At 50.2% G+C, this 22,770-nt stretch overlaps 1 long non-coding RNA gene across 1 annotated transcript in view; it reads left to right on the forward strand.

Moving 5' to 3' along the window:
- Nucleotides 1–16,929, forward strand: part of LOC309843898 — a 62,896-nt gene extending 45,967 nt beyond the window's left edge. Inside the window, exon 2 of the long non-coding RNA XR_014300402.1 lies at nucleotides 16,514–16,929. This is a non-coding gene — a long non-coding RNA (uncharacterized lncRNA). The remainder of the gene's footprint in view (nucleotides 1–16,513) is intronic.
- The last annotated feature ends 5,841 nt before the right edge of the window (nucleotides 16,930–22,770 follow it).

Below are 22,770 nucleotides of genomic sequence, written 5' to 3' on the forward strand. Positions count from 1 at the left end.
TCTGTCATTGCAATACCCTGTCCTCCCTTCTCCACTTTCAAGGACCCTTGGGATTCCAGTGGGCCCTCCTGCACAATCCTTCTATTTTAATGTCAGTTGATGAGTGACCTTAATTCTCCTTTGCCATGCAACCCAATGCACTCCTGATTCTGGGTCTTAGGATGTGGACATCTGGTCACTCTTCTACCTACATCACTATCTTTATCCTTCTTTCTCCAACCTGGGGTCCCAGTTTATCTTGTCCCTAGACGTGCTTTTTTTTTAAAGCTCCTTCATCTAGCCATAAAGAGGAATAGATGCAATCAGGAAGGGGAGAGAAAGAAAGGGGGCATGGAGGGAAAGGAAGAGGTAAACATTCTAGTAGTCTCTGAACTTGTAATTTCACATTTTCCAATTTTTTCACCACTTCTCTTCTTTAAAGTAGGTTCCAAATCAGAACATGGGGCTTGAACTCATAACCCTGAGATTGAGAGTCATATGCCCTACTGACTGAGCCAGCCAAGAAACACACCACCTCTGTTGTCTTTTAAACACTGCCATGCCTGATATGTTGGGAGATCAGTACAATGTTAAAGTTTGGGGGGGGGGGTTACTTTGAGAAAGTGGTAGGAATTCTATCCATTGAGCTGGCACAGTTAAGACCTAAAAAGGTCTTTTTTTTTTCTTTAATTTTATTTATTTATTTGAGAGAGAGAGAGAGAGAGCAAGAAAGAGAGAGCATGAGTGAGAGAGAGAACATGAATGGGGTAAGGGGCAGAAGAAGAAGCAGACTCCCCTCGGAGCAGGGAGCCTGATGTGGGGCTCAATGCAGGGCTCAATCCTGGGACTCTGGGATCATGACCTGAGATGAAGGCAGACACTTAGCGCACTGAGCCCCCTGGGCGCCCCTCAAAAAGGCCTTTTAGAAGGAGGTTATAGGAGAGACAGTTGATTCACTGCATTGCCCTTTTCCACTTCTGGATATGAAATCTATCGTCTGGAACGGATGGATGGTCCGAGACCCTCATGTTTCCCTGGAAAGTCTCGGTCCCATCCCTCCTTTCGAGGGCAGGACCCCCCTTGCTTTGGGGAGATGGGGGGACCCCGGGGTAGGTATGAATTGGCCCCCCATGCCTTCCTCGTACCGCATCCTTCCCCAGCTGGGTTTCGAGCGTTGCAAACAAGAACTCTTGGGCAGATTGCAGAAAGAGGATCCTGGCTTGGAATGCATTGCCAGCTGGTCTCGTACCCACATCTTTTCAGTAAATTTCTCTCAAGCATATGTACACATACAAATACGCCTTCTGTTGAAGGCAATGAAATAATCTCTCACCGTGGAGGCTGGAGAAAATATGCTGAACCATGAAACTGAAGCCGTGCTTTTGGTCTGGGCATGTTTTTTTCATGGGGTAAAGACCGTCACCACTGTCTCTGAGCAGTGTAGGACGTGTGGATATTCTGCAAATTGGTGGGACCCGTGGAGGTGTAATTCTGAATGTGGATGTCCCCCCCTGGGCCATGCTTATCACCTTCCCTGGCACCCTGCCCCACCACCTCAGCTAAGGAGGCCCCACAGTCAGCCCTGGCATCGTCCCCTTTCCCTGCCTTCACAGCACAGACCACTTTGGAAATCACTGTACAGGTGTGTTTATGTGTGGTCTGTCTCTGCATAGGAATGCACATACCACCATCTGCTTTGTTCACAGATGAATCCCCAGTACTGAGACCTAGGTGCTTGGTCCATACCATCTTTGTTCTGGCTCATCAGTTATTTGAGCCTGTCCTGTCCGCAGGGAGACCACCAGCTGGTCCACTTGGGTTTACCCCATCCCTCCGGCCCGGGCAGTGACCTGTCAGCTTCTCCTCTTGGGAATCTGACCCAAGACACTGGGAAAGGCTTTGTCAGTTAGAGCTCACTCCATGGGAGACCTGGGGCAAGCCTAAGTCCCAGGGAAGCAGCGGAAGCTTGTGCTGCCTGGGGTGGGAGCCAAAAAGGAGGAAGCCCAGAGTCTGCCCCAAGGGCGCATGCAGTCCAGGCAGAGACAACACGCCACAAGAGCCTCCAAGAACTCCACTCCGTGTGCCCTCACGAAGGAGTCTGCTCTGGGCTGGGGGGAACACAGAGGAGCAAACTACTCTCCACTCCGGGGCAGTGGAGAGGCTGGCTGCCAGAGGAGAGGCACTTGGATAGAAACTTGAATGACAGGGTGCCCGGTTGGCTCAGTCGTAAAGCGTCTGCCTTCAGCTCGGGTCTTGATCCCAGGGTCCTGGGATAGAACCTTGCATTGGGGTCCCTGGTTGGTGGGAAGCCTGCTTCTCCCTCTCCCACTCCCCATGCTTGTGTTCCTGTCTCTTTCTCTGTCAAATAAATAAATAAGAACTTTAAGCAAAAACAAACAAACAAACGAACAAACTTGGAGAACGAATGGGAGCTTGCCAGGAGCAAGGGGATTTGTACAAAGGAATCTGGGTTCAAATCTTATCACTGCCACCGTGCGAGACCCTTGCTCTTGGTGTCTTGCTCTACAGAAGGGTGATAATAGCCTCCATGCTACAGGCTTATAGAATTTCAACTATGGTTCTGGGCGTTCAGTTGCAGGTAGCTCTCATTCAAGTGTCCCGGGGCCCATACTTTCTATCTTCTCTTTGCCCTCATTCTCTCCCTATTGCCCGGTCTGGCTTCAAACCTTCCTCCTGCTCCCAAGCTTAGGCCTGTGCCAGTTTCACCAGTTAAACCCCCAAGGTCTCGCCCAAGGCCCTACCTTGACTCTCATCCAGCATGACCCTTGACCAGTAGCCTCAGCTTGCCTTATCACCTGGACCTGGATCTTAAAACATTTTTTTGGTAAGATTTTATTTATTTATTTGCCAGAGAGAGAGAGAGAGAGAGACAGCGCACAAGCAGGGGTGAGCAGCAGGCAGAGGCAGAAGCAGGCACCTGGCTGAGCAGAGAGCCCGATGCAAGACTCGATCCCAGGACCCTGAGATCATGATGGGAGCCGAAAGCAGACACTTAACTGACTGAGCCACCCAGGTGCCCCTGGACCTGGATCTTTGTTTGCTGTGCCCCACCTGGCTGTTGGCATGTTTTATGCAGCTCTACCTATCCCCCAGCTTCCCAACCCCACTTTGCTGCTGCACATTCGAGTCCCCAAGCAGCCTGGGTCTGAGGAACAGGGTGGAGAAGCAGACAGAAGTGAACATTCAAGTGGCATCCCATGATAAAAGCTTCAGCTGCCAGTTTTGCCACTTTGGGGAAGTCACCCACACTGTGTCCCCACTGTCCTTTCCCCCTCTATTTCTCTCAGGGCTCTGGAAGGAGGATTCATGACCTCATGTTTCAGAAATGCTTTGAAGATGAGAAGCACTGAGCATTTTCCCAACAGCCCTCAATTTACTTTTTCAGCATTCTCTCTGGGTTGTCAAGCCTTTGTAGTTATTTTTATAAATAGCAATCGCTGGCTGCTTCCATTTTTACCCAAGAAACTCCACCTCCAGCTGGAACTGGCTACCATCCTACAGCAGACCAGCCACGGGACTGGATTTGCCCCCATTTCTCCTGCCAACCTCTTCTTTCCACATCTCTTCCATTCCTTCAGACTCCCCCTTCTCCGTCTCTTGTGTGTTTCCAACATCACCTGTCTCCCTGTGACTAAGCTGCTGGTCTACCCCAATCACTCCCCTCTCCAAGCAAAGCTCAAGTTCTCCTGTAGGGGACCCAACATCCTCCATGATCTAGGCGTGGCTCAACTACTCGGCCACACCTCTTGCCTTGTCTCCCACCAGGCCCCCTGAGCTCTCCTGCTCTTCACGGAGGAAACTCCAGGCTCAGTCAAGCCCCCAGGCAGAGAGAGAAGCCGGTTCACAGAAAAAAAGAAAGGCTGGTAGCAGCCCTTGCCTCAGCATGGAAGGACAGTGGGCTCCTTGACTGATCGATGTGCACTGTGTAATGAAACATTTAAACCCGACAAAAATATAGAGAGGATAATAGAAGGAAACATACAGCTTATGAAATGAAATGCTACCTTTCTGTCTAGAAACCTTTTTTTTTTTTTTTAAATTTCCAGCTTTCCTCACCAGAGAAAACTTCTGTCTTAAACTTGGTGGTGGTATTTCTATAAAAATCTTTATGCTTTGGTTAGATATGTATGTATATATATCTAAATAATATATAGTATTGTTTTGTGTGCTTTCAGACTTTGTATCAGTATTACCTTACTGTGGGTATCCTTACGAGATTTACCTAATGATATTTTAGTTGCATATCCAACAAGCTAACTCTTGCTTTCTTGCTGATTCAAGTTCATCACCATCCTAACAGCAGTCATGTCAGGGGTCAGAGCGGCTTCAGCTGCAGAGGACTATTTTATCATTGACATTCTTCAGAATACCAGCATATATGCTGGTAATGAAAGCTGACTGACTTTGACTGCTGTGTTAGTTCAGCTCAGGCCGCAGCAACAAAATACCATAGACTGGGTGGCTTCAGCAATAGATAATTATTATTCATGGTGCTGGAGGCTGGAAGTCCAAGATCAAGGTGCTGACAGTTTCGGTTCCTGGTGAGAGCCATCAACTGTTTTGCAGATGGTGCCTTCTCGCTGTGTCCTCAACGTGGCAGAGACAGAGTGGGGGGGGGGGTGGACAGCTCTCTGATGTCTCTTCTTAAAAGGGCACTAATCCCATCCTGGGGGCCCATCAAAACCCAATTTCCTCTGGGACACCTGGGTGGCTCAGTCAATTAGGCGTCTGCTTTTGGCTCAGGTCATGGTCTCAGTGTCCTCGTATCAAGCCCCTCCTTGGGCTCCCTGCTCAGTGGAGAGTCTGCTTCTCCCTCCCACTCTGCTCCCCATATTCTATATCTCTCTCTTTCTCTCAAATAAAGGCACAAAGTCTTTAAAACAAACAAACAAACAAAAACACCTACCTACCTCCCAAAGGAGGCCCCACCTCCAAATCTCCAATACCAGCACACTGGGAATCTAACATATGAAACTGGGAGGGGGATACAATTAAGTCCATAGAAAATGGTGTTATTGTTTGTTTTGCAGTTCTCTATAGACAATGTGCCCCTTCTTGCCTGCACCCAGGCAGATCACTGCCCCACTCCTGCCCCTCTGTGTGCCACTGATACCAACACGTTCCCCTTTAAAAACCTTAGGAAAGGGACACTTTCAAAGAACATGTTTAGAGAGCACATGACTTCCCCTGCTCTGCTCTGCCTTCCATCACTCCCCTATAAGATGTGCCCCGGCGTGAGCCTTGGCTTCCAAGGCTCTCTTCTCCTTGAGCATCGTCTGGGTTTCACCTCCTTCCTCAGGATCTGGTGAGCACCTCTTGGTCTTTCAAAGGCCAGCTCCAGCTTCCTCTTCTCTGCAGCATCTTTCCATGTGTCTCCAGTGCAAGGGATCTCTACCCTTGTTAGAATGTCTCTTGGTAGTGTGCCCTGGTAGCGTTCACCCAGGAGGTGAACATATTTTGGAGTCAGACAAACCCAGTTCTCAAATCAGCTAGCGGCTGTTTAGCAAATGACTTCTCTGAGCCTCAGATCCCTCACCTGTAAGATGAGGGAGGATGATGGCCATGTCAAAGGAGAGTGGTGAGGATTTAAGTAAATGAGATATCATATTGTTCAGTGCCAAAATTAGAAGGCGGGTTGAGGGAAGCGGGAAGGCATGAGGAGAACGTCAAAAGCCCTATTTGTAATCAGTCTTGGCCCCAACAGGTGAAAGCTGATAAAACTCAAGATATGAACTGGGTGAGGGATTGCCTTTGCAGATCGAAATGAAATTGTCAGGGGGCGTCAAGAGGGCCATGGGGACACCAGCTTCTCCTAGGGGCTAGGCCACACCTAGGGCGCAGACGCATGGCAACTGAACTTTGATGACTGTCAGCCCATCATTTACGTTCGTATGTAACTCAAAAGTAAGACAACAGTTTCTTTGAAAAATCACTGGTAATCCAGATTCCTCCCGTCATGTTCCTCCTCAGTGAACGCTCATTCCATAGCCACCGTTCAAAGAATGCCCCTAGTTCCCTCCCCACCTTGATGGCATAAGGCTTGACCTCCTTGCTAAAAAATAATATTTATGTCTTGCCTATGCTCAGTCTTTTCGTATGTTACGTTTGTTATTCTCACAACAGATCCACGCTGGGGTTTCTTTGTCATAACTTTTTTGTTAGACCTGGATGGTGTAGGACAGCAAGTGTGCGCTTCCTTCTGATCGGACTGAGGTTGATTGTCAGGTGTCTGGACCAGGTGGGACTCAGGTGTGGACACTTATCCTTGGCTTGGCACTCAGGGCCGATACTGCCCCTTGGATTGATGTCCACTCCACAACACTCTGCTCCTCCTTGGGCCAGTGGGTATCTGGGGCCAGTTCTTCTCATGGTGTGTATCAGGAGCATGAGTGCATGAGCAGAAGCGTGTGATGCCTCTTCAGGGCTTGGGTTGGTGGCTGTCATTCTGTCCTGTGTTCTGCGTTCCATGCGACAAACAAATCTGAGTTCTCTTAGTCAGCTCGGGCCGCCCTACAAAACACCACAGATCAGTGGCTTAAACAACAGAAATTCCTTTCCTTGCGGTTCTAGAGGCCGGACATCCAAGATCAGAGTGTCAGCAGGCTTGGTTTCTCCGTGGCTTGCAGATGGCCTCCTTTTCTCTCTGTCCTTACATGGTCTTTCCTCTCTGCAGCTTTTCAATTCATGGAGGAAGCTGTCCTAAGGGGGGGGGAAAAAGCCGAACCATATTTCAGATCCCAGGGTACAAGAAAATCCAAGCCTTGCTCCAGGAGCATCAGCATCCCAGGAAGGGCATGTTTCTGCCCAGAGGAGCAGCTTGCTTTCGGAAAGCTGCTGTTCCGTTCCACATTTTATGGACTGCCTGTGCGCTAGGGGCATGAGGAATATTAGCCCAATGACCATTTGCAGCCACCAGCATGACGGCATCATTACCCTCATCTTAACAGATGAGAAAACAGATTCGGTTGAAGCAAACTGACTTCACAGTTGCGACCCTGTGGGGCACAAACATGAAATAGGTTTTTTTTTTTCCTCCAAATCTTTTAAAGATATATAGCGAATCTCCTTTCATAATCTTCAGTAAAATCTTGGGCTGATCCCATACTCATAGCTTTTAGGTTGCTTTCATGTATTTAAAATATCCTCCCGTCTTGTCTCGTTCCTTTAAAAAAAAAAAAAATCTTAAATTTTGGTGCTGATGTAATGCTCCCTGCCTGTCCCTGTCCCAGCACCTGCTGGCCTGCAGGGCCGAGGCTGGGAGTGCAGAGGTTGGGAGTGGGGGGCTGTTCTTCACACCTCTCCTCACTCCCCGCCCAACCTCGGGGACTTGGAGAAGGGGTGGGGAGCAAGGATAAGAGTCTTTCTGCTTCACTGGGCCAAGAGTGTAACCTCTTCTTCTGTGGCTTTTGTGGCTTCTCTATTGCTGTTCTCAGGATGGCAGGGGTCCAAAAGTCATGTCTCAAGAGGAGTAACCGTGGGCCCCTCCCTCTGCCTCTCCTCAGCTCTCTGACAGCTGGAGTCCCTTTGCTTGGGGTTGTCTTTCTTAGGAGAAGTGCTAGTAGGGAAGCTCAAGGAACCCAGCGTCCCAACGAAATTCACGGACCCCTCTTGGGCACACAAGCCACTGCACTGCGGCCTCTCCATCTTGCCGCCAAGCCTCTCTCCAACCCGGGAATGCGCTTCTTGCAGGCACCCCCTCCCCTAATCTCAAAGGGCAATTCTCTCTCTGTGCCTCCCCGGACTGAGGAGAGGAGAGCAGAATATTCCCCAGCATAGTGCTGGGGAATCTTGTCATCGCTTACACTGTCTGAGGTTGCGGGGAGGCTCAGGTGCGGCTGGGTCCGGCGGGGCTGAGTTGGAATGTTTAATCCTGTTCGGTGTCGTGTATTTATTTTTATTGCGGTGAAATTCACAGAACATTGACCATTTTAAAAGTGAAGAATTCAGTGGCATTTAGTACCCTCAGAATGTTGTGCAACCATCATATAGCTCTGGTTTCCAAACATTTACACCACACCAGAATGAAATGCTATCCCACTAACGGATTACTCCCCATTCCTCCTTCTCCCAGCCCCTGGCAGCCACCAATGTGCCTTCTATCTGTGGTTTTACAGGTATAGTGTGACATTTTTTTAAAGATTTTATTTATTTATTTTTGCGAGACAGAGAGAGAGAGAGAGAAAGAGAGTGAGTTGTGGGGGAGAGGCAGAGGGAGAAACAGACTCCTGGCTGAGCAGGGAACCAGACTCAGGGCTTGATCCCAGGATCCTGGGAGTATGACCCGAGCTAAAGGCAGACACTTAACTGACTGAGCCACTCAGGTGCCGAGGTATAATGTATTTTGACATCTTCTGGGGACTGCTTTCCCAGAGATTAGCTGGCTGACTCCAGTAGCCACCGCTAAAAGGCTCCTGGCACTCAATTGATCAGACTCCCTGAAAATTCAAAGACATGGTGGTATGGGGGGCGATATTTTTAGCCAATCATTTGCCTTCAACAACCATCTCTAAGAGGTCACAACTGCTCTCACCTCAAGTAGTTAAAAAGCAGATCCGTAGCTGAAAAGATCTGTTAGGCAACAGCCATTCAGCAAGCATTTTCTGTGTTTGACACACGGCGTTCAATGCCATCAGAAAATGGAAAGGCTGAGGTGTGTGGTCCCTGCACCTCAGTTTCCTCATCTTTGAATACAGTGACGTTCTACTGACGCTAGTCGTAAAGCTATAAAAAGGAAAAACCAAGGCTTAGATGAGATGACCTTTAAGATCCCTGTGTGGCTGAAAGTCACTGAGAGGTTTAGGTTTTCTCTCCATCTAGTTTCATACACTGTTAGGGAAACAAAACAAACAAATGTAGAGACTGTTAAAACGAGTCAAGGACCAATCTGAGTCATAGGACTTCAACTCTGGTGGTAGTCCAGAGGGCAGAGAGGGTCTGTCCCTGGGAGAGAAGGGGGACAGTTTGAATAGGGGGTCTGTGAGAAGCAGGCACAAACAGGGCTAGTCAGTGGCTCAGTGCGGCCGTGCTAGCCATCACTGGTGTGTACATGTCTGTGTGCACGTGTGTGTGTGTGTGGTGTGTGTGCGTGTGTGTGTGTGTGACAACTTGTGCAAGGACTGTTCAAGCTTAAAAGACACTCAGGGAAACAAAAGACACTTAGGAAACATACCAACCAAATGCAATATGTGGACCTTGCTTAAATCCTAATTCGAACAAACCGACTGTGAAATAGACATCTTTGGAACAACTGGGAGAACTTGAATATGAATTGCGTGTTAGATGACCAGAAGGAACTTTTGCTCATTTTGTTAGGGATGCTAATGTGTGAACATAACATGGGAATAATTTAAATATACTTGTTATAGCCTTAATTTTTTGGAGATACATCCTGAAATCATTTAGCAATGGACACCGCCCCCCCATTCCCCCTCCCCCCCCCCCCCCCCCGCCAACCCATAAACATAAAAATAGATGACGGTTTAAAAAAAAAAATAGATGACGGACTTATGGCAGATTGCTAATCATTGTTAAATGTACGTGATGGGGGCAGGGTGGTTCCCGGGTGCCTCAGTCATTTAAGTGTCCATGTCTCTGGTCAGGATCCCAGGATCCTGGGATGGAGCCCTGCATCGGCTCTCTGCGCTGTAAGGAGTCTGCTTCTCCCTCAATCTTTCTCCCTGCTCATGCTGTCTCTCTCTCTCTTTCTCAAATAAATAAAATCTTTAAACTAACTAACTAAATAAATGTACATGATGGGTGTTTGTTGTTTACTGTACAGCTTCTCTAAGTTGAGATCTAACCAGGAGGCAAACAGCCCCTGAGCCTTTAAGGCACAGGGACTCGAGGCCAACTATTGGTTACACAGGAGCTGGGAGACTGGGGAGGCCAGCTGAGCACCCAGAGATTAGAGTCAGCCACCACCAGCCCTGGGTTGGAGGGACAAGACAAGAGGATGTTCTCATGGGGAGCTGCTTAGCAAAGTAGAAACCCCAGCAGGCCTTTTGTCGGGGAAGGGCGTGGGAGCCACGGAGCAGCCCCACCTGCTGTGAGGACACTCTCCAAGGTAGAAAGGGAGAGACCAATCCTGCTTCTCCCTTCCATCCATGTTCCAGCCTCCTGCGGGGGCTCCCTCTCAGTCAAGCCCACTGTGCCACCAAAATGAAGACCCTGGGGGCCAGCCCCCTGCAGCACAGAGAAGAGTAGGGTCAGGACAAGGGGCATGGGTCTGAGGGCAGACAGCTAAAGGGCCCCCACATTGTTCTCTCTACATCTGTGCATGTTTTGAAAAACAGAAAGAAAGGAGACCTCCAGCCTAAAACATTGCTTGCACAATGACAGCTCATAAAGACCCCTTGCTATCCTGCCAGAGCTCTGCACAGCAGGGCTCTTGGGGAAGAAGAACCATTAGTTCCATTTTAAGACATCTCCCAGTTGCTCAGATGATGCCATTCCAGCAAATAAACTGAGTGTATTGACAAAGAACCCAGAAGGAATCAACAGTTGTCACTGCAAAAACCATCGGCTTTGAGAAGCCATGAAGATTTGGCCTACAGTAATCCTGCTGGTGACCCCACAGTAACCCTGCTGGTGACCTTCCCCAAATACATTTCCCATCTTTCCGCTAATAGGACGTTGATTTTGTTCCTGCTGGCAATGGGCCCCCAAATTAATTTCTCCAGTTCTCTTGGAGTTACTGCTAACTATGTGATTATATTCTGGCCAATAGGATGGAGGTGGAAGTCCTTGGGGAGGGTGATCCTTCCAGAATAAAAGGGCAAGTCTCTTTGCTCTGCCCGCCTCTTCTTGTGTGAAATATGCATGCAATGCCTGGTGATGTTGCAGCAGTCTTGTGACCATGAGGACTAAAGTTATATATGCTGGAGGAACAGCTGCACCAGCCCTGGACTGCCTGCCTACCCCTCGGCTTCTTGCTAGATGCTTAAAAGAAATCCCTCCTCCTCGAGTCACTGTTTTCTGGGTCTTGTGTGACTTGAAGTAGAATACATACCTTAACTCAAAGCAAAGAAATATGCTTTTACTCAACAAAAGTAAATGAGTGGGTGACCAAGGCAGAGGCTAGCAGCATTATCTCTATGTATAACATCAGGCACACAGCAGAAGCTCAAGAAATATATGCTGGTAAGTACCATATATGCCACTTTATCAAAAAGGTGACAGTCTGTCCCCTATGCCGTACCTTGTTGGTGCCAATACATGGTTGGGTCAGTGTGGACAATGAGTGGCCGCCTGAGTGGCGAATCTGAAGAGTATAAAGGCTTCTAGAGGTGAAGCACCTCTTCCATCACCTCAAAGGAAGCCGGTGGCAGACATCCAGGAAACCTGATGTTAAAACAGTGATCTGGACATAAGGAATTTCTTCCTGAACATTCTGGGAGAAAGGCAAATAGTGTATATGTAAGGAAAATATATGTGTGCTCATCGCCCAACAGATAACAGGACTCTGAGAGGATAGGTGTGGTGCACATACACTAAGGTGACCCCCAAGGAATCACACCCTGTATAGTCCCCACCCTCTCCCAGTGGAACCTGAGACTTGCTTCTGAACAGTAGGAATACGGCAATGTGGTGGACAGTCATTCCTTTGACAAAGTTACATTATATGGTGAAGGTGATCATACACACACACACACACACACAAACACACACACACCTGGCCCTGAGCAGACCGGTGTGAGAGAGATATGCTTTCGTGCTGACTTTGAAGATGAAGGAAGGGCACCACTTGGCAAGGAACTGTAGCCGGCCTCCAAGAGCTGAGAGGGGCTCTTTCTGACAGCCTGCCAGAAAACGAGGACCTAAATCTATGACTAAGGAGACGTAATTCTGCCAACAATCTGAATGAGTCTGTGAGATCTCCAGGATGGGCAACACTGCATGCCCAGGCTCTGAGGCCGCCCCAGCAGAGCCTCCAGATAAGAAGGCAGCCCGCCATCTCCTCAGGCGCTGCCTGTCAGTCCCCTCCCTGCATACCCAGCTAGTCTGGGCCCAGAAACTCCGAGATAATAAATGTGTACCGTTTTAGGCTACTAAGTTTGGGGGGGGGGATTTCTCACACAGAAATAAACAACTAATATGCGGGGATAGAGAATAAAAATTCTTCGGTGAAAGAGTGGAGGCTGGGAAGAGTCTTCCCGGGACCCAGCTTGGGGGGGGGGAGATCCCGGAAGAAGTCTCCCTTGTTCCTTCACTGATTTGTCGACTCCTCCTTGAGGGCCATTGCTAAGCTCTAGGCACTAGGTGACAAGAGGAAGCTGTTGTGTCTCACGCCCCATTTCTTCTTCCCCACGCAGTCCCAGCACCGAATGCCCTCTCTACACGTGGCGGAAGGGATAAAACGGGGACTCACATGTGTTCGGTTCCCATGACGACCTGGGCGCAGGGCCAGACCCTTCACATACACTGACTCATCCATCATCACAGCGCCTCTTAAGATAGGCATTAATATAACCACTCGACAGATTAAAAACGCTGAGGTCACACAGTGTAGCGCGGGGAGTCCAAGAACGGGAGTTGGCTCCGCCCATTTTAAGTTGGGTTGGAATTTGCCGCCGGGAAAAATCAGGTCATCTGAGCGCCTGTGGCCTACTTTATCAAGCAGCCTCCTCTTCCTCCTCCTCCTCCTGCTCTTCTTCTCAGAAGCACATTCTTAAAGAGTTACAGTATTCTGCATTAAAAAAACTACAATCTGGGAGTCGCTTTACGGAAATAAGCTGAAATGGAATAAATATCTCGTGGGCCCTCTTCACTTTTTTCTTTGTCAGCATATTCTTCCCTGTTTGTAAAAACATTATTAGAATGTTCCCTCAAATGCTTTTTTTTTTTTTTTAAAGATTTTATTTATTTATTTGACAGAGAGAGATCACAAGCAGACAGAGAGAGAGGAGGAAGCAGGCTCCCTGCTGAGTAGAGAGCCTGATGTGGGGCTGGATCCCAGGACTCTGAGATCATGACCTGAGCTGAAGGCAGCAGCTTAACCCACTGAGCCACCCAGGCGCCCCCCTTTAAATGCTTTCTAAATTTGAATCTGGTGTCAACCCTTCTCTCCACTGCATTCCACCGCATTGCTGTGAGCGCTCCGTGAAACAAGAGAGTAAAGCCCTGGGCCCTTTTTTTCTTTCTTTCTTTTTTTCTGTACAAAGCTTCCTATTCTCTTTTCACTTAACCTGTGTATTAGTCAGGATGCTGGCAGGAAACAGCATTCACGCTGATGGTTCAAATGAAAAGCCATTTAGTGAGCTATGATTTACAGAGGGTGTGGGAACTGGCCAAAGATGCTGAGACATCCAGGAGCCGGCCAGAGCAGGAAGACCTTCTCACCCTCAGATCCCAAAGGGAGAGCAGAGAAACTAATGGGAAGAGAGTCCAGACAGCCCAGAGAGTGCTTCCGTCTTAGAGGGGACTGACCAGTAGGAGCTATAGTCCTAGAGGAGTAGAGGCGGGAGAATGGGGAAGACACATCCTAGTGTGTCTCTCCTCCTGCCCTTCATCTCCTGTTCACGTCCTTGCATTGGCCAAACCCACCCTGCAGCCAGAGGGCAAGGGAACAGGGACACGTCCTGGGGTGCAGAGTGGGGCAGAAAATGATTCTGGAAAGAATGGAATTCTGGAAAGATTCTGGAAAATGGAGAAGAACTAGCATATTGTATGATGAGCACTATCCCATGTCATTAAAGACTATTCTTTTTTTTTTTTTTTTTAAACAGGCTCCAGGTCCAGCATGGAGCCCAACATAGGGCTCAAACTCATGACCTGAGCTGAGATCAAGAGTCAGACACTGAGGCCCCTGGGTGGCTCAGTAGGTTAAGTGTCTGCCTTCAGCTCAGGTCAAGATGAGTCTTGCATTGCATTGCATTGGGCTCCCTGCTAAGTGGGAAGTCTGCTGCTCCCTCTGCCCCTCCCCCTGCTCATTTTCTCTTTCTCTCTCTCTCTCAAATAAATAAATAAAACCTTAAAAAAAAAAAGTTGGTCACTTAACCCACTGAGCCACCCAGGCGCTCCTGAAGACAGTGTTCCTAATAGCTACATTATATTTCATCATTCGGTGAGTCTATAATTTATTATTAGTAGTTATTAATATTATTAGTAGTAGGGGCATCTGGCTGGCTCTGTCTGTAGAGCATATAACTCTTGATCTCGGGGGTAGCAAATTCAAGTCCCATGTTGCACATAGAGCCCATTAAAAAAAAAATTAGTAATGGAAGTAATAGCAGCAGTAAATTGGAGGGTACTAAGAGTGGTCTCTGTCCATTAACAGTAATGGTGTCTTTGCTCATAATGTTTCCATTTTCCATACCTACCATTTTAAGTGACAGAATTCATGGAGGTGTCTCCACAGCTGGAAGGTTTGCAGCCTAGGGAAGAAACCAGCCCAGCCTCCCACCCCAGAAACCACCTCGGGCCAGCAAGATCTGACCTTTCTTTGCCCAGTTGCGAGCATGTGGGAAGGCTGGGGGTGGGGGTGTGCACCTGAAAGCACTGTTCTTCAGAAATTGCAGGGTTTAGAGAGGATGGATGGATGCCCAGGGGTGGTTTGGACGCCCACAAAGGAGCCCACTCCCTAGAAGACAATTAAATGCTGGGACACTCCCACATTGGTTTTCCGCCCACCCTTCTCCTCCTGGGCCTTGGGCTGTGGCCAGCTTGCTCCCCCTGCTGGCCAGCCAGGGCATCTAACAAGAAATGGTGGCCAGCTGGATTCCGGTGGGTCCTGTGCGTTAGTCCCCCTGGGCATAGTCAGCAGTTTGTACCCAGGCTCCACAACCAGCTCCCTTGAAGAGTTCACATGGGATTTTGAGCATCTAGGGTATGTTTGGACCCACTTTCCTAGAACAGAGAGTTGTCTTAGCTACAACAGAATCTCTTGGACACTGGTGGAAATTTAAATTGACCCACATAGGGAGAAGTTTCAAACTCTTCCAGAAACCAAGTTTGAACCTTTCAATCAGGAATTTTCTAACGAGGTAATCCGCACAAGAAGAACTTCCCTCCCCCACCTCTCACTTCCTTCCCCCTAAGGGAAAATGACCTAGCCAGAAACAATCCTTTCCTTCCTCCTTCCTATAAAAACCTCCCATTTTGTACAGCTTCCTGGAGTTCCCCTCCATGTGCTAGGTGGGGTCATGCCTCTTTGTTTAATAAAGCCAATTAGAACTTCAAATGTACTTGATTGAGCTTTGGGTTTTTTTGTTTTGTTTTGTTTTTAGATTTTATGTATTTATTTGAGAGACACAGAGCACTGACTAGGGGGAGGGGCAGAGGGAGAAGCAGGCTGAGCTCCCCACTGAGCAGGGAGCCCCAGGACCCTGAGATCATGACTTGAGCCCAAGTCAGCCGCTTAAAGCTGTTTTTTAAATACAGGTTTCTCTCTGTCCTAGAGGGAGGTGGAGGGAAGAGGGAACGCTTAGGGGACAGGGAGCTATCAGGCTTCTTGGTCTGTGAGCACTGGATTTTCTGAAAGAACAGCTAAGGAAAAGATAAAGCTAAGCTCTTTACAATTTATTCCCTCCCCCCACCTGGTGCCTCCCAGGGAAATGATGGCCAGGTCCCCCCTGCTCTCACATCCTGTCACCCCACCTGGTCCTGCCACACGGCAGGGTATCCCCTCAGGAAGCAGGGCCCTGCACGTCTGCCTCTTACCTCCTCCCCTCCAATTCGTCCCCTTGACCCCTCCTCTTGCCCACCCCAGGGAATCTAAGCTAGGCCAGGAAACCTGGCTCTCCTTCCCGGCGGTTTACTCCCTGGTCTTTTGTCCAAGCCCTTAGCGACTCTCTGCCCTTAGTGGTCTGGGAGGGCTTTGGAAAACAAAAGCCAGGAAGTGACCGCTTTTATTCTGCTCTCTCCGCTCACACACACTTTCCTCTTCCCAGAGGGGAGGAGCCCAGCTTAAAGGAAGAGGTGAAGGAAGGCGGGAAAAGGGGGTGGGGAATGGTGGAGAAACCACCCAATGTTTCAAAAAACGTCATACCAGCCCGCCTTGTGGCACTGGATCTGGCCTCACCTGTCCGCATCCATTCTGTCCCCCTGGGAAGGGGGATTGCACAGGGTCTGCTGTCTCAGGTAGAGGAGGCCAGAAGCCCTTGCATGTCCAGCACAGGCCCGGCCTGCAGACCCTCAGTCTGTCTCTGTGAAGTGCCTGTCATTGGGGAAGATCTTCAAGAGGCCAGAAAAAGTGAAAAAGGGAAGCAGAAGGGACTCCATGTTAGAAACACTCTGTCTCTGATGCTTTCCTGCTGGGCCCCACTGACTCATGTTCCACATTTTGCTTCTGAATAAGCCCAGAGCTATGTTCCCACTTCAGCATGGAAGTAGGAAAGTGAATCACTCTGAGTGCGGTCCTAGGCCTCAAACACCTGCTAACACTCAAGAAGAAACAGATCCCAGACATGTCCCGGGACGTTAGCTTCAAATAAATTGGCTGATGTTGGTTGGCATCAACAGCCCCACAGCAAGGGGAAACCAGACTTCATGGTGGTAATTTTTTTTTTTTTTAAAGGAGAGAGATGGAGTGAGCCTGTACGTCCAAGCTGTGGGGAGAGGCAAAGGCAGAGGAGAGAGAATCTCAAGCAGACTCCAGGCCCAGCATGGGGCCCCAAAACAGAGACCCATCTCACGACCCTGAGATCAGAACCCGAGCTGAAATCAAGAATCTGACGCTTAACTTAACCCACTGAGCCACCCAGGCGCTGCAACCTTTGGTAATTTGTGGAGTAACACCTGAACTTGCCTTTGATTGGACCTACCCTGGGTTCCTGGAGGAACACAGACCCTAGACTTGTTGTAATATAAATCGGTGGCTCCAAGCGGTGACAAGATTCATTCATCTGTTCTTTCTAAGTCTCCCAGACACTCTATCTGCTCTTCTCGACCTGTCACACAATTCAATAAACTCTGTTTTCTGTTTGATTTCTATTCTGCGTGAAGCCAAGGACTCTCTCAGCTGGTCCCGTGGGACCCTCCCTGGGGCTCTCAGACCCAGGCTGACTGCATCGGTTTAAATGTCCGGGTAAGTCTTGGGGTCCCAACACATGGGAACTGAAGACTGCATGCATCATGCCTTGAAAGTCTGCAGATTCTCACCGTGTCTGGCTCCCTCTTTTCCTGCCCTCCTTCCCTGGCCCAATGATGATGCGAGAAAAATGCTCTAAAGGCTTGATATACAAGGGAAGCCTTTCTAGCTTTCCTTCTAAGTTCACAAGACTATACATAAACTTAGTTCAAACCCCAAAGCCTGATTTATGGCCCACCGGGCACGCGTCATGCATCTGCTTTGGGAATGAGAAGCCTTAAGAAAAATGATCTTGTCCTTGAGATACCCATCAATGCTCCTACTTCCTGCATTCCTTTATGACCAAACTCTCGATCCCTGCCTCTATGTGACTCTGTAATCTCTCGAGCTTTTACAAGTTGTACGAAGTATAGAATCCTGTCATAACCCTTCTTTCTCTGGAGTCCATCCTTTCCTGATGAAGAGCCTGTTTCCCGGGGAAGCTGTCTCGACTTGGGCTTCCATAGAACTCTCTCTCTGACTTTTAGAGATTCTCAAAGTTTTGTTCATTTTGCCTCAACAATGCCCACCGGCTTCCCACCCCCATCTCCTGTTTCATTTCCGCTCCTGGCTCCTCTCCACCTTGAAGTCCAGGTTCCCCTTGCTGTTCAAACAGAATTTCCCGAGTTCTGTGCACCAGCGGCAATCATGGGAGATGCTTGCAGAAAGGGGAGTGAGGTAGAGCTGTTAGGAGGAGAAAGAAGGAAACCAGGAAATTACCTGACACATGATCCAACAAAATGACAGTAGAAGCCGGTAGGAGGGTGGGGGGAAGGAGAGTGGGAGGGGTGGGGATGGGGATGGGGGATGGGAGGCTGCAGGTACATGGACAGGGGAGAGGAGCCAGTGTGTGGAATCAGGCTGGGTTTCCCCCCAGGGTTTCGGGGTCTGTAGGAGCCATGCAGAGAAGGTTGTGGGTGTTTCAGGGAAAAAGGACGGTTCATGCAAATATCTGGAGGTGAGAAAGAAAGACGCTTCTAGTTCCAGACAGCTGGATCCCTGAAGTGAGGTGTTATGGGAGGCATGGAGCTGAGGCAGAGGAAAAATCTCAACCTTCCTTCACAAGACCCTACACAATCTAGCCCTTTCCCCCTCCTATTTTCTCTCCTGCTTCTCCCTCCTCCTCAAGTCTGCTCCTACCACAAATATGCAGGGCTCGCTCCTGCCCTGGGGCCTTTGCCCTGGTCCATACCTCAGCCCGGAAAGATCCTTCTTACATTTCCCCCTCCCTCATTTTGTTTGGGCCTTTGCTCCAAGGTCACCTTCTCAGTGTTAGGCATCCTGCGGCCACCCTATCTGGGAAAGCACCTGTTCCCCCAACCCAGCCTCTCCCATACCTTGTCCCACAGCAGCCCTGATCACCGTCTTATAGGCTCTATAATGACTTCTTTCTCATTTCTTGTCTGTGCCCCTCAGAAGAATATAAAGGCGGGGATGGTATCCATTCCTGCGTTTCCAGTGCCTGGAACAGAGCCTGGCACATAGTTGGTACTCAGTAAATGTGTGCTGACGAATAGCTGATGGTAATGGTGTGCCCCTCCCCCCACCTCCATGGTCACCATGAGGTCAGTGATGATACTAGCCATCTATTGTCTCCCCAGGTCCCATCCTACTGGGACAAGCAGAACTCTCAACACTGAACTCCGCAGCTGTCTGCCCGTCCACTGCTTCCAGGATTTAGTCCCTCTGGTCACACTGAATCTATGAGCACTCATTTCTGCCCACGTGCTCTCAGACAGCTGGGATATCTGGACAATACCCCCACCTGGGTTGCCCAACCTCACTCTGCCATTTATTCCCTGCAGGGTTCCTTGGCTGGGGCCTGTAGGGTGAGTGGAGGTCAAAGAAAGGATCTGCTTTAGGCCTCCAGCCCCTGTCCCTGATCCTGCTCCAGCCCTCCAGGCCTGAGCCTGACCCCAGCCTTAGAGGTCAGTGGCTGGAACATTCCAAGGTTTCCAGCGAAGCTGGGGCCCTCCAGGAAGGCTGTGAGTGCTTAGCCAGTCCTTCCCTCTCCGAAACCAGGAGGCTGAGCTTCCCAAGGTGGAACGCAGGTTGGGGGCAAAGCCAAGACTCAAAACAACATGCACGGCCCAAGGTCTTTCCGCTTTTTTGTTATACTGCCTGTAAACCCTGCAAACGCCCACTCTTCTGAAGGAAGACAGGACAACTTATGAATCTGAAGTTCAGAACACAATATGTATGATGGTTTGTAAACTGATTAATGTATCTTAGAAATCTAGACTTTTCCCCAGAGCCTTGCCTGGTGACTGTGTATACAGCGGTGCTCAGTAGATGCTTCTGGATTGGGTTGCTGCTGTCAGGCCCACAGGGTCTTCCCTTCCAGTGCTTCCTCCCTTCTCCCCACCTTCCCCCCACCTTCCCCTCCTCATTCTACGTGAGCCCCGCCCCCAACGCAGAGGTGTTCAGTCAGGTGGTCAGGATGCATGATGGGAGACACTGTCCTGCCCGCCAGGCATTCACAGCGCAGTTGGGAGAGCCTGACAAGGAAGCAGACGCAAGGCTCCGTGTGAAGAGTGCACCCAGGAGCCCGCCAGGCTGCCATGGGAACAGAGGGGGGTTTATAACCACAAGAATGAAAACAGCTCCTCGCATCTGTGGGTTGCTTTCAGCTTTTCAAAGAGCTGGGTGTGAAGGGAAGGGGGGGGATTGAAGACATGGAGCTCCCCCCCACTTCCTGCTTTGTTTCGAGCCTGTGGGCTGTCCCTCTGTTGAGCTTCTGCTCTTTCCATGGGGAGGGCGGGGGAAGAAGAAAGACACACAGACGCTCGCACAACCCTAACACAAGGCATTAGTAGTAGCTCTGTGTTAGCAAGATCATTTCTTTTCATTTCCACACCATCCTTTCTCGATGTTTGTTTTTCAGAAAGGCTTCGCTGAGGATGGAAAGGCCTGAGCGGGAAGAATTGGCAGGACCACTTCAGCAAGCAGAATTCTCACCTCCTGCTAATGAGCCCCTCCACAACCCGCTTCTAGTTGAGTGCCCAGATTAGGTGACTTGTCTAAGCATAGTGAGTTTAACCCTTGTGGTGGCTCATCTCGTCAGTGTGGTATAGCAGCAGGAAGGGGGTAAGTCATGGGGTTGGAACAAATAACCCCAAATCTGGGCCTTAAAACCACACAGGTTTCCTTTTTAGTCTCATTACATGTCCATCCGGGGTGGGTGGGGTCTGTGTCCCACGCTGTCCTCACTCAGGGACACAATATTTGGAGGCCAGCTGGGGGAAGGAAAGATGGAGACACCTTGGATCTCAAATGCTTTCACATGTAAGTGACTCTGATCACCTATCAAAGCCACTGGACATGGTGGGTCATGGGGTCAGGGCTACCTTCAACGTGGGAGCGTTGGAACAGAACCCAGTCAACAGCTGCACAAGTGGCCAAGAGCCTAACCCACTCACAGCACGGACTCCATCACTGTTAATCTCTGAGGGTCTCCCGGCTCTTCAGCTTTCACAGTGGACTCTTGTCTTGTACCCCTGGTTTAACTAGCCAAGAGAGAATGTGATGGGACAGTGAATTAACATCACCTTTATTTAGGACAGACTTCCAAATGTTTCCTGGGGCATGGTGTGTGTGTGTGTGTATATGTGTGTGTTGGGGTGGGTATGGTATGTGTCTGTGTTATGGTTGAGGGTTTGGGGTGTGTGTGCGTGTCTGGGTTATGTGAGTGGTGTGTGGTGATGAGGGTTTGGTGTGTGTGTGCTCTGTGGTGAGGTGGGTATGGCATGTGTTGGTGTGTGTGATGTGTGATGTGTGTGTGTGTATGTGTGTCCTCTGTGGCTCGAATCACAGACAGAGGTCAGGTAAGGGGACACATGGTTCCTGCAGGATCCCTTTGCCTCAGGAATGGCTGAGACCATTTTCCTCAGAAGGGGCAGCAAGCCCTGGGAAGGGCCCACTCCTCAGGTATCAAAGAACATCAACCTAAATTTTGGCTCACCCAGGGCACTCCTCCCACTTTGGGGTCTACACAAATCATCACCAGAAGCTGGTCACGAATGGAGCTTCCTGCGTCCCATTGGCGGACTGTCTAATCGGCTAGTGCTCAGGCAGGCCTGGGGATCCGCATTTCATGAGCACCTCAGGCGGTTGAGAAGCTTCCTTTTCGAAAGCAGATTTAATTTCACTCCACCTGGAGGAAGTTTTACCAAGAGCCCACTTTTCCGGAGAGGCCTTGGGCCAGCATCAGATCCCCCCAGGACAGAGCCGTGAGTCAGTGGCCAAAACGTTCCAGTCAGGGCTCCAGGGTGCCCCGCGTGCTTCAAATCCCTCACCAAGAACCCCCCAGCCCGGAGTGGGGCTCCCTGGCATCTCTAGGAGGCTCTGCTGCTTCCCAAAAGGGTGCTGCTGTCCCAGATGTAAACACTCCCTCACCCCCCCCTCCAAGCCCCCCGTGATCCCTACTTCCCCAGTGAGGCTACAGCTTTGGTAGAGAGCCCTGCACAGTGCTCCAGGGATCCCATCCTGTCCCCACCAGCAACCGCTGGGTGTCCATGGGCAAGTTACATACCCTCTCTGGGCGGCAGCTTCCCAGCTGGGCCCGAGGACAAATACCTGCCTTCCTTTCTTTAAGGGGTTTTGTGGGAATTTAAGGGGATAGCATGAGCTGATATAAGGCAACGGCGTGGCCCAGAGCAGCAGTGCGCACAGGGTAGCTCTACAATTGTTCCACGGGGGCGCTTCCCTGTGGGGCTGGGCAGAACTAGCAAGGGGAAACTCCTTTTGAGGGGCCTGGGGAAACATGGGAGCTCTGTCCACCTGGGTGGGCACCAAAAGCCAACCGTGCTCCCTCTGCTGAGGTGGCCCGGGGTCAGGCCAGTCAGGGGGACACGGGCCTGGTCCTCTCATGAGCATCACCACAGTGGCTTCCTTCTGAGGCCACAGGGCCTTCTGCTTGCTGGGCCTCCATCACTGTCTCTAGGCCTCCTGCCTGCCCTTTCCCTGAGCTGTTGGTTCTGCCTTCCTCAGGTTAATGGAACCCCTGAATGATTGAGTGAGCCTCCCCTTGCTCGACTGAAGATCTTCTTGCGAGGCAAAACAAAATTGATTTCTACGTATGCCAGCATTTTCCCTGGCAGCTGCTGTGGGCGTTGGCAACAGACGGCTCCTGACATTCGTTTGGCTGGCACGCAGGGCCTTGGGTATGGGATCCAAAATGGGTCGCACAGGAGTTGGGAGGTAGAAGAAGCTGTGGGGTGGCCATTGGAAGGAGGCACCATTGGGCCAGGGCTGGGATGGAGAGCTGGGGCCCGACTGCCTGTGGGGCCTCCCAGAGCCTCACTTGTCTGCAGCCTGGGACAGCCACACGTTCCACACATTCGTCCTCTGAGTCCAGACCACTGGGCTGGGATACCTTTCCTCTCCAGGGACCAGCGCAGGACAGTCAACGTGTCAGCCAGCCTGGATCAGAATCTGGGGATGGAGGCCTGAGGCTAGCCCCAGCTGCTGTCGGGAGCCATGTCAGAAGGGGCCGGGGGCCCCTCTTGAGGTGACCTATCCAGGGGACAGGGGACAGGGGACAGGACTGAGAAGTTTGGGTTGAGCTGTGGTTCCCAGGCCAGGGCCTCCGGGGTCTCCTCACTCCTCACTCATGTCCTCACCAAACACTATCTGAACACTGACTCTCAGATATAAGAATAAGGAGGTGGGGACAGCCTCAGAGAGGTCCCAGGCTGATAGGGGAG

The sequence above is a fragment of the Mustela nivalis genome (assembly GCF_964662115.1).
Source record: "Mustela nivalis genome assembly, chromosome: 11".
Lineage (NCBI taxonomy): Eukaryota > Metazoa > Chordata > Mammalia > Carnivora > Mustelidae > Mustela > Mustela nivalis.